Source organism: Euprymna scolopes, chromosome 23 (assembly GCF_053919585.1).
Source record: "Euprymna scolopes isolate OS-2025 chromosome 23, ASM5391958v1, whole genome shotgun sequence".
Classification (NCBI taxonomy): Eukaryota; Metazoa; Mollusca; class Cephalopoda; order Sepiida; family Sepiolidae; genus Euprymna; species Euprymna scolopes.
This window is the reverse complement of record NC_136504.1, coordinates 94105841-94117826: the sequence shown is the minus strand read 5'-3', so window position 1 is coordinate 94117826 and position 11986 is coordinate 94105841.

Sequence of the window (11986 nt, the reverse complement as noted above, 5' to 3'; positions counted from 1 at the left end):
AAACAAACACCTGATTAACACGCCGAAAAATCTCAGGATTTATCTCTTCCATCTCGGTAAGCACAACCAAGCTATCAGAACTCCATATGAGAGATCGATCGAGTTGTTACTATCGACTGTTTTTCCACTAATTTATTTGGGTCTCCATAAACCCGAATTATTCCACACAATGTCATATAGAAAAAAACGATCAATGCCAGTTCTCTCGGATCGAGAACTAACCTTTCAAATATCCTTTTTTAAATTAATTTTCTAGCATTATTGTGTTAAACAAAAGATAAAAATAATGGTTTAACATGAAATATAACAAAACTACTTGTTCGACATTAAGATTTCATGTTTCCCTTTGCATATGTGCATTACTATCTATTGCTTTCTTTTCTTTATCTCCCAATCAAGTTTTCGTTTTTCTATTGTTATTTCTATTTAAGGCAATGCTAGACAATAACGACTTTTATAACACGTAATAGAAAATTAATACGAAAAACATAAACATCTGTGTTGTTCACATGCAAAATGTAAAATTAGGAGTCATCAATTTTTTTCCATTCTGTTGAACAAAACACACCATTTAATATGAACAACAACCTAGGTTTTTTTAAAATATTTTTTCATTTTATTTTTATTCGTTTTCCATACTTTTAATTTTCTCCCAATCAAAATCGACTCCGATGTTAAGAAATATCATTTGGCTCCCACTTGATTATTCGCACCCCTTTTTTGTCTCTCTGAACAAACATACCGTTTTACTTTATCTTGCATTTTGAACGACAATCTTATGTTTGTGTTTTACTTACTATTTTTTAACAAGATAATTTGATAAATCCGAGTACAGAACAATCAACCACGCAAACAATAAAATGAAAACACTTGTTTTATATCGTTGGGGTTCATACATGCATTGTTAACGCTTATTTACTTTGTTTTCCTTCGTTCCGGCATATCAACTCTTTATATGTTACACACTTAATGATATATGGTATTAATGCTAAGTACTTATTTTCAAGTACTCGGTTACAGGCTGTTCTTTCAGCTCCAAACATATTATCGTTTTCTTTGATGCATAATGATATCGACGGATAACGTTATATAAACGTCATATCAACCCTGTGGATGAGAATCACTACTGAGAAGAACTTTTAGTATTCCTCACTAGCCTTATATCTTAGGAAGGCCGACTTGCTATTTGATAGGATACATTTTTAACACCTGTCTTTGATCACTCGCTCCAAAAAACAAAACACAACATTTTTCTCAAATCTCACACCAAAACATGTCATCCAACCAACTCGCTAAATTTCCATTCCTACGAATCGGGGTCTAACACAGCAGGAGTCTACACCCATTATCTTCTTTGACCCGACTCCATAACACGCCAGTCGACACCAGCCATCGACCTTTAAGCTATTTATTTCTTTAATATAATAGAGCCCTGGATATATTTGTCCTAGTATACGTTTTTCAGATGAGGATGTGGAACACAATGTTTTCCTGGTCCCTGATTACGATATTTATCCCGCCCTCTTGTCTTATTTATAATGTTGTATTAGTTTATATATGTATTATATACTGTACTGTATTTTATCGCAAATTTTAATGCCGTATTCCGGGTTCTAGAGTAGACTGTTTGCAACATGTAAATATTTCCATCTCTTGACTTAATATGTATATATTTACTAGGCAATTACTGCTGGCTCGCTGCCAGAGGCCCCATTATATAACCCCTTTCTCTTCTAAAAAGAAATTAAGAGTTTTTAATGCAAATTATAATATACTTTTTCCATTATTGGTGCGGCTATTAATCTATATTTATCTATGTATATTTCTATGAATATATCTATCTCTCGATATATATCTGTCTTTTTCTTTCCCATATATATATATATATATATGTCTTGAGAACAATGTATTCATTGGTAAATAAGCTTTATTACGTCGCCTGACGTAGATTCCGGGTTCTTACTAGCCAATTTTCCGAAACATTAGCATGTTCACTATAGCGACTATACAATATTTACCTATATAAACAAAAAATATTATAATTAGATAGATAGACGGATAGATAGATGCCTCTTTAATTGCCTGATCCTGACAATACTCTAGTCATAGAACCTAAAAGCTGCAACGGGAAATAACACCCATTCAATCGATGCTTAAAGGAAAAATGCTTACCGACTTTTTAAAATGAATTTAGCCAGTAGTTAAACATGTGAGATCGATCTTCTGTATCTCAGTAATGACCAATTAGTGTTTAGTCTTCTGCGTGTCATGGGTAAGTTTCTTCAATCCGTGTTAAAGCGAGAACGTGTCAATCACTTCAATAAGAAAAAAAACCTACTCAGTGACAAGCAGTGTGATTTTCGTCTTGCGAGATCTACAGCTTATGTACTGACTCTTATTTTATATAGATCAGTGAATTCATCGACAGTGTGTTCTCTCAAAGGCAATAGCTCTTGCCATATCAAAAACATTTGATAAGCTTTGGCGTAAAACTCTATTTCAAAAGATTTCCACTTAGGAAATATCTGAAAATCTTCTTGGTCTGATCTTCACTCCTGACATGAAAAGGACAAGTTACATCCAATCTGTTGTCAAGATAGTCGGAGAAATTTTATTCTATGGTTTTAGAAGATATCTCTCTCCTGCAGCAGTCCATTTCCTTTTTAAGATCCAGATACATTTTAAAATTGAGTACTGTCGGCATATCTGGATAGGACTTGCTCGGATCACCTTATGCTGCGTTGAAAAAATTCGAAACATACTAGGTGATGCCTTTTTATTTCCCCTGCAATATCTTTTCAATAGAGAGACGTTTCCAGCCTTTCTCTGCAATATCTTTATTTTTATGGCAAGTATCCGTCTAAGATTTAATCTATGTACCTTTTTTTCAAAGTTTAACGAAAAGCACACGTCTATCTACAACCACATTTAACAAATTTTCTACTCTATCTGTACCTGAATTTTAATTCAAATTCACTGAACAAAGTTTATTTCTTCGAACTACCCACTCGGAGAACTCTGTTCACTTGTTCAAGGGTACTGTCATCCAGAACTTTAATGTAAACAAGTGTTTGTGTTGAGCTGCCCCCTTAATCAAATTATACCGAATTTTACTACTAGTGAGTGCTACTGTTTTTCCGCTAAGCACCATACACTCATTAACCGTTATCCTTGAGTGACCTTGAGGCTTGCTAAGTATTTACTTGTAAATCTAAATAATTATAAAACCCAAATGGCCCTGTAAGGGGTGTTATAACCCAATATCTGGTTTACGATTTCCCGTTGCGTATGCGTATATTAACATATTATTAACGCGATAAGAAAACATATTGTTTTACTGTGTACTTTTTCAGCATCCAGATTGATTTTTTTCGCGTTTAAATTATCTGAATAAACAATTATTAATACTTCTGCACATTTTGCACATCGTTCATTTCCGTATTTCGTTTAAGTTTTTTTAACGCAATTTTCTTACAAATAAATCTACTGTAACCCTTGGCATCCATAGGAGTATTTTTCAACGGCAATTTACCCACCACCTTAATTAAAAAAATATTCTCTATTTTTAATACCCTTTTCTTAAAAAGACATTAATACATTTTCTTCTACACTACCAACATAAATAAATCACCCCGATTTTTTTTCATTTGCGTTATAAACAGATAATCAACGCGACAATAAAACATATTGTTTCTGTTGGGCCACAAAAAATTATTTTCTTTACGTCACAAGTGTCACGTTCATACATAAATTCCATAGCTAATATAACATACTGACCCAACGGATCACGGGTAATCTAAATAGATCCAATAAACCTGTGTGGTTATTAAAGAGTGCTCAATGGATGAGAGAGCTGGTATATACTCTGTTTATTGTACACACATTATTGGTTGCAAATGTGCATACAATATTTCAGTGGAATCTTAATTCAGAGAGACTATAGAGTAAGACCAAAAATATCGCTTTTGTTCTGACTAAGTGGTTTCTCTGAAGTGTGAGATAGAGAAAGAGTGATTAATAGTTATAAATACATAACCAAATATATGCAAATACATATGTGTGTGTGTATGTGTGTATGCATATAATATATGTTTATTTATACATGTACATTTTGAGATATGCGCATATTTGTGTATAGATGTATATACCTATAGATATATACATGTATATTTACAAATAAAACTCAGAAAATATTATGAATGCCTTTCGTATTATAGCGTATAAAAATATGATACAAAAAAAACATGTAAGCTAACTAAAACGGATTAAATATCCGCAGGCTTTAAATTTTAAAACTATTGCTTAATGGCAAAATAGACTTTCTTCAGAGGTTTTCTCTCAAAAGGTATAACGTGCGCACATTCCATCTTTCATATTCTCATATCGTTTTTCTGTAATGTATATGACGACACTTACTTAAGCGAATTCCATTACATGCATTTTATTATGTATTTTCCTAATGAATATTGTGTTACATATATTTCATTAAGCATCTTGTTTTGTGGACATTTCACTTTGCTTTCTCAGGGGGCATGTATTTTTTCACGTGTTCTTTATTAATATTCGTGATTTCATTACATCTGAATTTAAAACATCTCTTTATGCCGCACACGATGTCGTTAGCTTTCATAGTTTTCATTGATATTTGAATTTTTCATATCAAATACATGAATCCCAAGATGAAATATATCATCCTAGTTGTATCAGACAATATAGTATATATTGTAAGCCTCGGAGTTCATTGATGTCTTGTTTTATGTTTCAGTATATTTAATTGCACATCTGAAACGAACATATAGTAACTAGATCCGGCGTTGCAGGGGACTGAATACGAATCACATTTTTAATACTTGTCATCGAAATTCAGCAAATCGATTGATTGCCTGCTCTTGTCTGAAACACTTCGCAGGGTACCGAGAGGAAGATACACATCTCCTCGCAGAGACTATTTCCATAGTACATTGAAGTCTACATTGTACAGTAAACAACAAACAGTTGGTTTTATAAACTTATTTTTATATAATGGATTGAATTTTATTTACAATGGACTAGTCATACTGTTTCATGTATGCTCTAAACACAGTTTTTATGGCGAAAGTTGCATGTTTTATCAATGGAATCTATTTATTTTATAGCACGTGCTCTCATAATTGTGCCTGGCTGAATTTTCTGAAATGCGCTTTCAATGTTCATAAACATAATGTTCGCCTTTATAAAAGTGTTAATGTTTATCAAAATCGCAATAGTCATTTTTTTTTAATCGGAGATTTTCGATTACGAATTTTCGATATTATCGGAGGCATTCCGATAAAACATAACTAAGAACACTCAAGCCACACAAAGTATATTAGTGTGAACTTCAACAATAATCTGCCTAGCTGTTCTAGGCAAATAACACAAAAATTGCCTAACCTCCGTGTATATATGTGACTGTCTGTCTATCTCTTTCTCTTTCTCTCTCTCATTTATATATATATATATATATATATATATATATATATATATATTATATATATATATATAAGTTACTTTGTGTGTGAGTTCCTTAACTATTGGTTTCGAAACCGTTCTTATTCTTGATCTATTTTGTCATTCTATCTGGTTTAATCCATAGCTTGTTTTCTATAATATTTATAGGTTATCTCATTTCTCTCAATAGTACACGTGGCTTTAAAATTAATGGAGTGGTCTGTTGTTGAAAATACATCGATTATGAAACTCTATAGTCTTTTCAGCTCATAAAATCGTTTTCAGATTTAATATAACAGACCCATTGTTCTTTCTGCTTCGCGTAAATAAGTTATCTGTATAAGTCTACACACTTCTACGTCTAAAACTATTCTGTATCTATTCAAAACACTATTAGATTAAATACCGTGTACCGTTGTAATATTTATGTTAGCGAATGCCATGCTCACTATGTGAATTATGTATGAGATACAAAGAGGTATTTACAATCTGAGTGGCTCCACCTTTTTTTTTGTTTTTTTTAGCAATCTCTCTTGCACAGAGGTGATGTTGCTTTTCTATAAATACTATTATAACATGTTCTCCAGAATTGTCTCCTCTATTTCCTGCCTTTTCTTTCAGTTCGTTGGACTGGTTGGTCTTATGGTATCCATCAATTCGCTATTTTGATTCCTCATTAGAAAGCAGTTTTCTATTCAACCACTTCCTTACAACTAATACAGGCTTGTACGATTCTCTTGCTGCTGATTGTTTTCCTACACCTTATAGCGTTATTGTTTTCAGAGCTAAGGTCAAAGGCATTTTTTGTCTTTGAAATAATTATATTTTCTCCTTGCGAGTTCCTTAGAAATTTCAAAACAAAATTTTAAATCCTGTTTATTACAATCTCTGGTATGCGAAATGCCACAAAAGATCCGTTTAAGGTCCTACTATCGGAGCTTTCGGAAAGTAGTGAGTCAGCTATTTATCGCCATTACTTGCTCATCAATTTTTATCTAGTGTAATGGTATCTGCGCAGGGCCAATTTAATGATGTAATGAAATTTACATGTACAGTTACTTATTTGATAATCTCTCTCTAAAGGACGAATAATTCTACACTCTATTCGTAAACAACATAGAATTATAAAATATTTTAAAATTTTAAGTGATTTAATCATAAAGCATTTTACTAAAATAAACACAGAAAAAAAGTAATATGTCATGAAATAAAGTAAGACTTAATCAGACTTCTTACAATATGGCGATTTGGAGATACCGTTTGCTATTTACTATACATGCGCAGCTCCACACAAACGTTACATAGAAGAATGCTATGTGGGAAATTAATCTCACAAACTCAATACTCCATGGCTGAAGCAAAAATAATTTCACAAGCATGATGCTAGTGTACAATATAAAACCGTTATTCAAATACTATACAATGATAGAGGGCATAAATGATAGATAGAAACTTGATACAGCATAAGTTACTTAAGTGTACGTAAAATTATGTCTGAGTAGAACAATTAAACTTGTTTCTTTTTTCATACATAACTCAACCGAAATAGTCATTGATATACGAGGATCGTTCCAAATGTGAAGTTCATCAACGAAGCAAGCGGTCACGCTTTTGTGCTTTGATTGACTGTACACACGATAAATAAATAATCAACACTCACATCGAAAACATCCTTCTGTCCTGCGGGTTGAGAAGAAAGAAAACCCAAAAAGGTCCAAGATGGCGTCAGTGATCTTTTAAACCCCTCGATCTCACACAGTTCCCGCATGGTCACATGACAACCTGCTAACGAGGCATGCCGGATACAATAAATGCAGATCGCTGGGAGGAGTTGCAGGAGCGTTCAGACCTACGTACCGTGAAACGTGCTCCGCGGCTCATCTGCTTTTTTTATACAACCCGTGTAGTGAAATTGACTTTGCGTCTCGTTAGACCTTTTCCTTTTTTTATTTTACTACACACTTCGCAATCTGATATTTTTCAACAAAAATATCTTGAAACTCTTGAAAGACGAGATTAGTACGATTAAAACAAACGGCTTTTTTTTACCCCATGACTTATTTTTCTATATAATCACCGTCATTCTTAATGCATTGTTACAAACGATAGAGTAGTGGGTGTGCATGGGCGTCCAGACCCTATTTTGTCAATCATATATATGTCGTTACTTTGAAACTGACGAACCCACTTTCTAGCTGTGCTGACATAAACTGCATCGGTTTAGTAAACGTTTAACAGGTGCCAGTGGATGTTGATTCGTTCATTTTTTTTTATTTTTGCATGAAGGAATTGAATGATGTATCATTGCTTCTGACGCACGTCCATGAAAGGGATCGCTTTTTTAGTCTCACACCCTCAATATGTGCAACAGAAAGATGACACGTTCAGATAATTAATACATAAGTAATTATAACAATGCAATTTTCATGGCCTTCTGATTTAATCACATAGATTCTATAACATGGAATACAATTTTAGAACATACCTCATTTAATGTTATGAAAATAGATAGGTTTATTATTTAGAGACACAAATCTTGATTAGCACTGCTTTACTATGAGAATAGATGAAGAAACAGCATAAAAACAAGTTTTCTCGTAAACATAAGAGGTCTAAAACGTCGAGTTGATGAGAGTGCATAATACAAGTATCACTCGGACTAAAACAGATTTGCGAATATTTTTAAAAGGTTTACACTTTCTTGTTCGTTACAATCACGAAATTGCCGCTGAAGTCTAAAGCCGATTCTCGCTTTTTTACTTCTCAAAATTTACTTCAGACTATTTAATTTCCAAGAATTGTAAACTCGTGGAAATCTATTTCTGTTGAGTCTTTTTTTGGTATTTTCAGGAATAATGTAAAGGGGTATATCCTGCATGTGCGATACTCGTTTTTTTTTGTCATATGAGCTCCTTATATCAAGTGGCGTCTCGCTTTGTCTGGTATGATTTTAATATATTTACCTTTTTTATAGGTCACATGTGATACCAGTATACTAAGTATTCAGCTACAGGTTTGTGCATGATACATTTAAATTTCTGCAATTTGCTACAAACGGGGAAACAGGGAGCCAGAATTAAATTACAAGCGGCTGTGAAAAATGCTATAAAGTATAGATTCTCTTGGAATCTGACAACTTTTATAGTGAAGAAGTAGACCCTTGGAGTCATTAAGGGGGTATGCTTCCCTGCACTATATTTCCTTTGCTCTATTAATCACTTTTCTCTGCTCTTCTACTCTGATCGGTAAAATAGTATTACTATTTATGGTATTTAACATTATTGATAATGCAAGACAATTACAACTTGCAGTTTTATAGTTACTTTGTTATTCTTGGCTCCTAATTTACACCGAGCGAAAGTAGGGGGCTAAAAGGATACAGCCATTGAGGACTTTCTCTTAGCAGAGATGTGACTAATGTTGAGGATGAGAACATTTTGAATATCACTGCGGTTGGCTAACACCATTGGATTATATCAAAATTAATTAATTGTAAAATTCTTTGTGCGCATCACGTTATGTTGTTGTCGTTCTGTGAGTCATATTTAAAAAAGTGAAATTAAATTTATATTTTTGTCGGAAAAATATTCTTTATAGACAGAATTATCTAGAAAAATATTTCATACGATATAAAAAGGCAACCACATTAGCATGTGTAAAATAAACTAAATAAAACCGCGAAGAATTTTAAATGAATATTTTTTTAATAAAATAAAGAAAATGACAGAACATTCCCTGCAAAATATTCAGGAAGTTATTTGCATACTATAAAATCGATATCTATTAGCGAAAGATTACAAGAAATAACTTCTTGTCCTGATCAATATATGTGCTTTGCATATGTTTTCAAACTTCAAGGAAAGCTGGTTCGTTCTAATTCTTCACGCGTCGAAGAGTGGGGAGGTTGGTTATGGCTTGAAATTGAAGACATTTACATTTCTTTTGTTATCGATTAAAACCCGTCACAATCCTATACTCTTCATACAACCCCGGGAGAGAGAAAATGTAAATTTTCTAATTATACAATATATTATAAGAATTCCCTATACATTTTCTTAGAAAGACGTTGATGGGAAAAAAAAACATTATATGCGAAGACAATTTATATTTTAGTCATCAATAATGTGATTGACATGTCTAGTCTTCTCGTATCTTTGTCCGGAGATGGAATCCAAATAAAATTCCTATAGCAAAATAAAACATATATTTTACTCATATAAATGACATAAAAATCTAATTGTTGTATTAATTTCGTATCCGAGTAATTCTAAGAATCGGATAAGAATAAAATAACATGTGGTTGAGGTGAGGGCTACACACACATATATGGATGTATAATCGTGTTGTGTTCTCTATACACCCGTTAATGATATCCTTTCAAAAGCATTCTACCACTACACATTATCATAATAATGAGATTTATCAATTTAAATGTTATTACAGTACCAACCACGTTAGTAGACCGACATTTACACTAGATCATAAACAAAACAGCACAGATCTAGGAAATTTAGAAATGGGTTATAATGAATAACAGGCACTTTAAATGAGACGCAGGGCCCTCTATAACAGCTCGCTTATTTAAAAAAAAACGACATGCATAATAAATGTTTGCATCGATTCATTTTCTATCTGAACGTATACTCATCGGAAAGCATCATTTGAAGATCTTGGAAATATTCGGTAGAAAAGTCGTTTGCTTATAGGAAGTGTGTAGGTAAAAATTTGTTAAAAAAAGAAGAAAAAATGGGTCTATAATCAAACAACCCCCCTCAAAAATAAATAACACACGGTTGTTGTTGCGCAACTAAAAACCTCATGTTAAGAACTGCTTTCGGTATAGACACGCCAAATTTAACCTTGATAATCGGTGTCAGCATCTCCACGCGCACATTCTATAGACCAAAAGAAAGAAATGTCGTCATTTTAAAGAAAAGTGTGTATATAATTGGTCTATAATCAAACGTGTGCATAAAACATCGGGACCTCAACTTAATTCTAAGCGGTTAAATCCTAAAAACAAACTAAAAATGTTACGCGTCAATATTAATATTGCTTCAGGTGTTTTCTTTTGTTTCACTTTTAGGTGGGGATGTTTAAGCGACACTATTGGTTGCTTGGGTATAGGAAAATATAAATGAGAAAATACAACCAAGGTAACAAGAAAATAACCCTAAAATAGCATTCGAAAACGAAAGAAAAAACGATGGTATCCGTAAATGTTGTTTTTTGTTTCAGAGATTTTCTTTTGGTAGGGGGTAGTTCCGTTGTAATAATGTGTGTAGGTTACTGTAAATGTCTGATTATGAGCGGTTAATATTTTTGTATTTGTTGTTGTATTTATAAAACGATTGCTTCATGTAAGGAGGGACGCCATATTTGTAAATGTCAGATGCGTTCGTTTTTGTAATAAGGTATGTGATCCGGAATAATCGATTTTTCAGCTTTCAGCCAATGAGAATTGCTGATGGGAGAAATTATTTTCGAATCGGGAAATGGGAATATAATTGTATGATACAATTAAGAAGGGTGCCAGGACATAGACGTTAAAATCTGTATATTTCCTACCGGTAATGACTGGCGGCAGTGTAAGAACTTAAGATTTAGAGGAGAAAATAGAAAATACCTCGTCTACAGATGATGCGGTTGTGAATATGTTGCTTCTAGGATGACATGTAGGATTTTATTATAACCATTAAATGTATCTTTAATGTCGTCCTAAAATAACATATGAAAGTGGCTAATATTCTAAAAATTTGTATGTGGCATATGTTAGTGTAAACCTACGGTATTTTGGTCCTGGGAGGAATTTCTTATTATATAAAAGATTAATAGAAATAATTTAAATGTTCTCTTATATTTTTTCGAGAGTACCTTGGAAGTCCCAGAATCTGGCGATATTCCGTCATACAGTGTCACTGATAGCGCACAATAACAATCTGCCGTACACTCTGATTTTGGGAAGTGAATATCTGTCAGATATTCATTGTGTTTGTCTTGATGATGGCGACTCCGTATTTGTTTTTATTTTTATCTTAAGCTTATCCCAATCATCTTATGTTGATAAGTCGGATATCCCCTCAAATAAATCAAGCTAATTTAGGATACAACTAAATACTAATTTATTATTTATATAAACAACATTTGCTTTTATTATAATTTGTTTATGTCTTTGATTTTGAATAAAATATCACCCAACCTCAATCTAGGATGGCCCGAAAAAAGTATCTCTAATATGAGAATTAACCGGCAAGTAAGAGTTAATTTCGTCACCATAACGTGAAACAGTGACGGAATAACACCCACACACTCACATACACACATACACACATAACAAACACACACATATGTATATATATATATAATATATATATATATATATATATACATATATAAAAGCTGCTGTAAAAACGTTTACAAACTATTTTTCTATGTGAACGTTTTATTGAAAGTACATATATCAACCTCTAATCTCCTTCAAGCTAATCTCCTCCAGCTGCAATGCAACTTAATATAC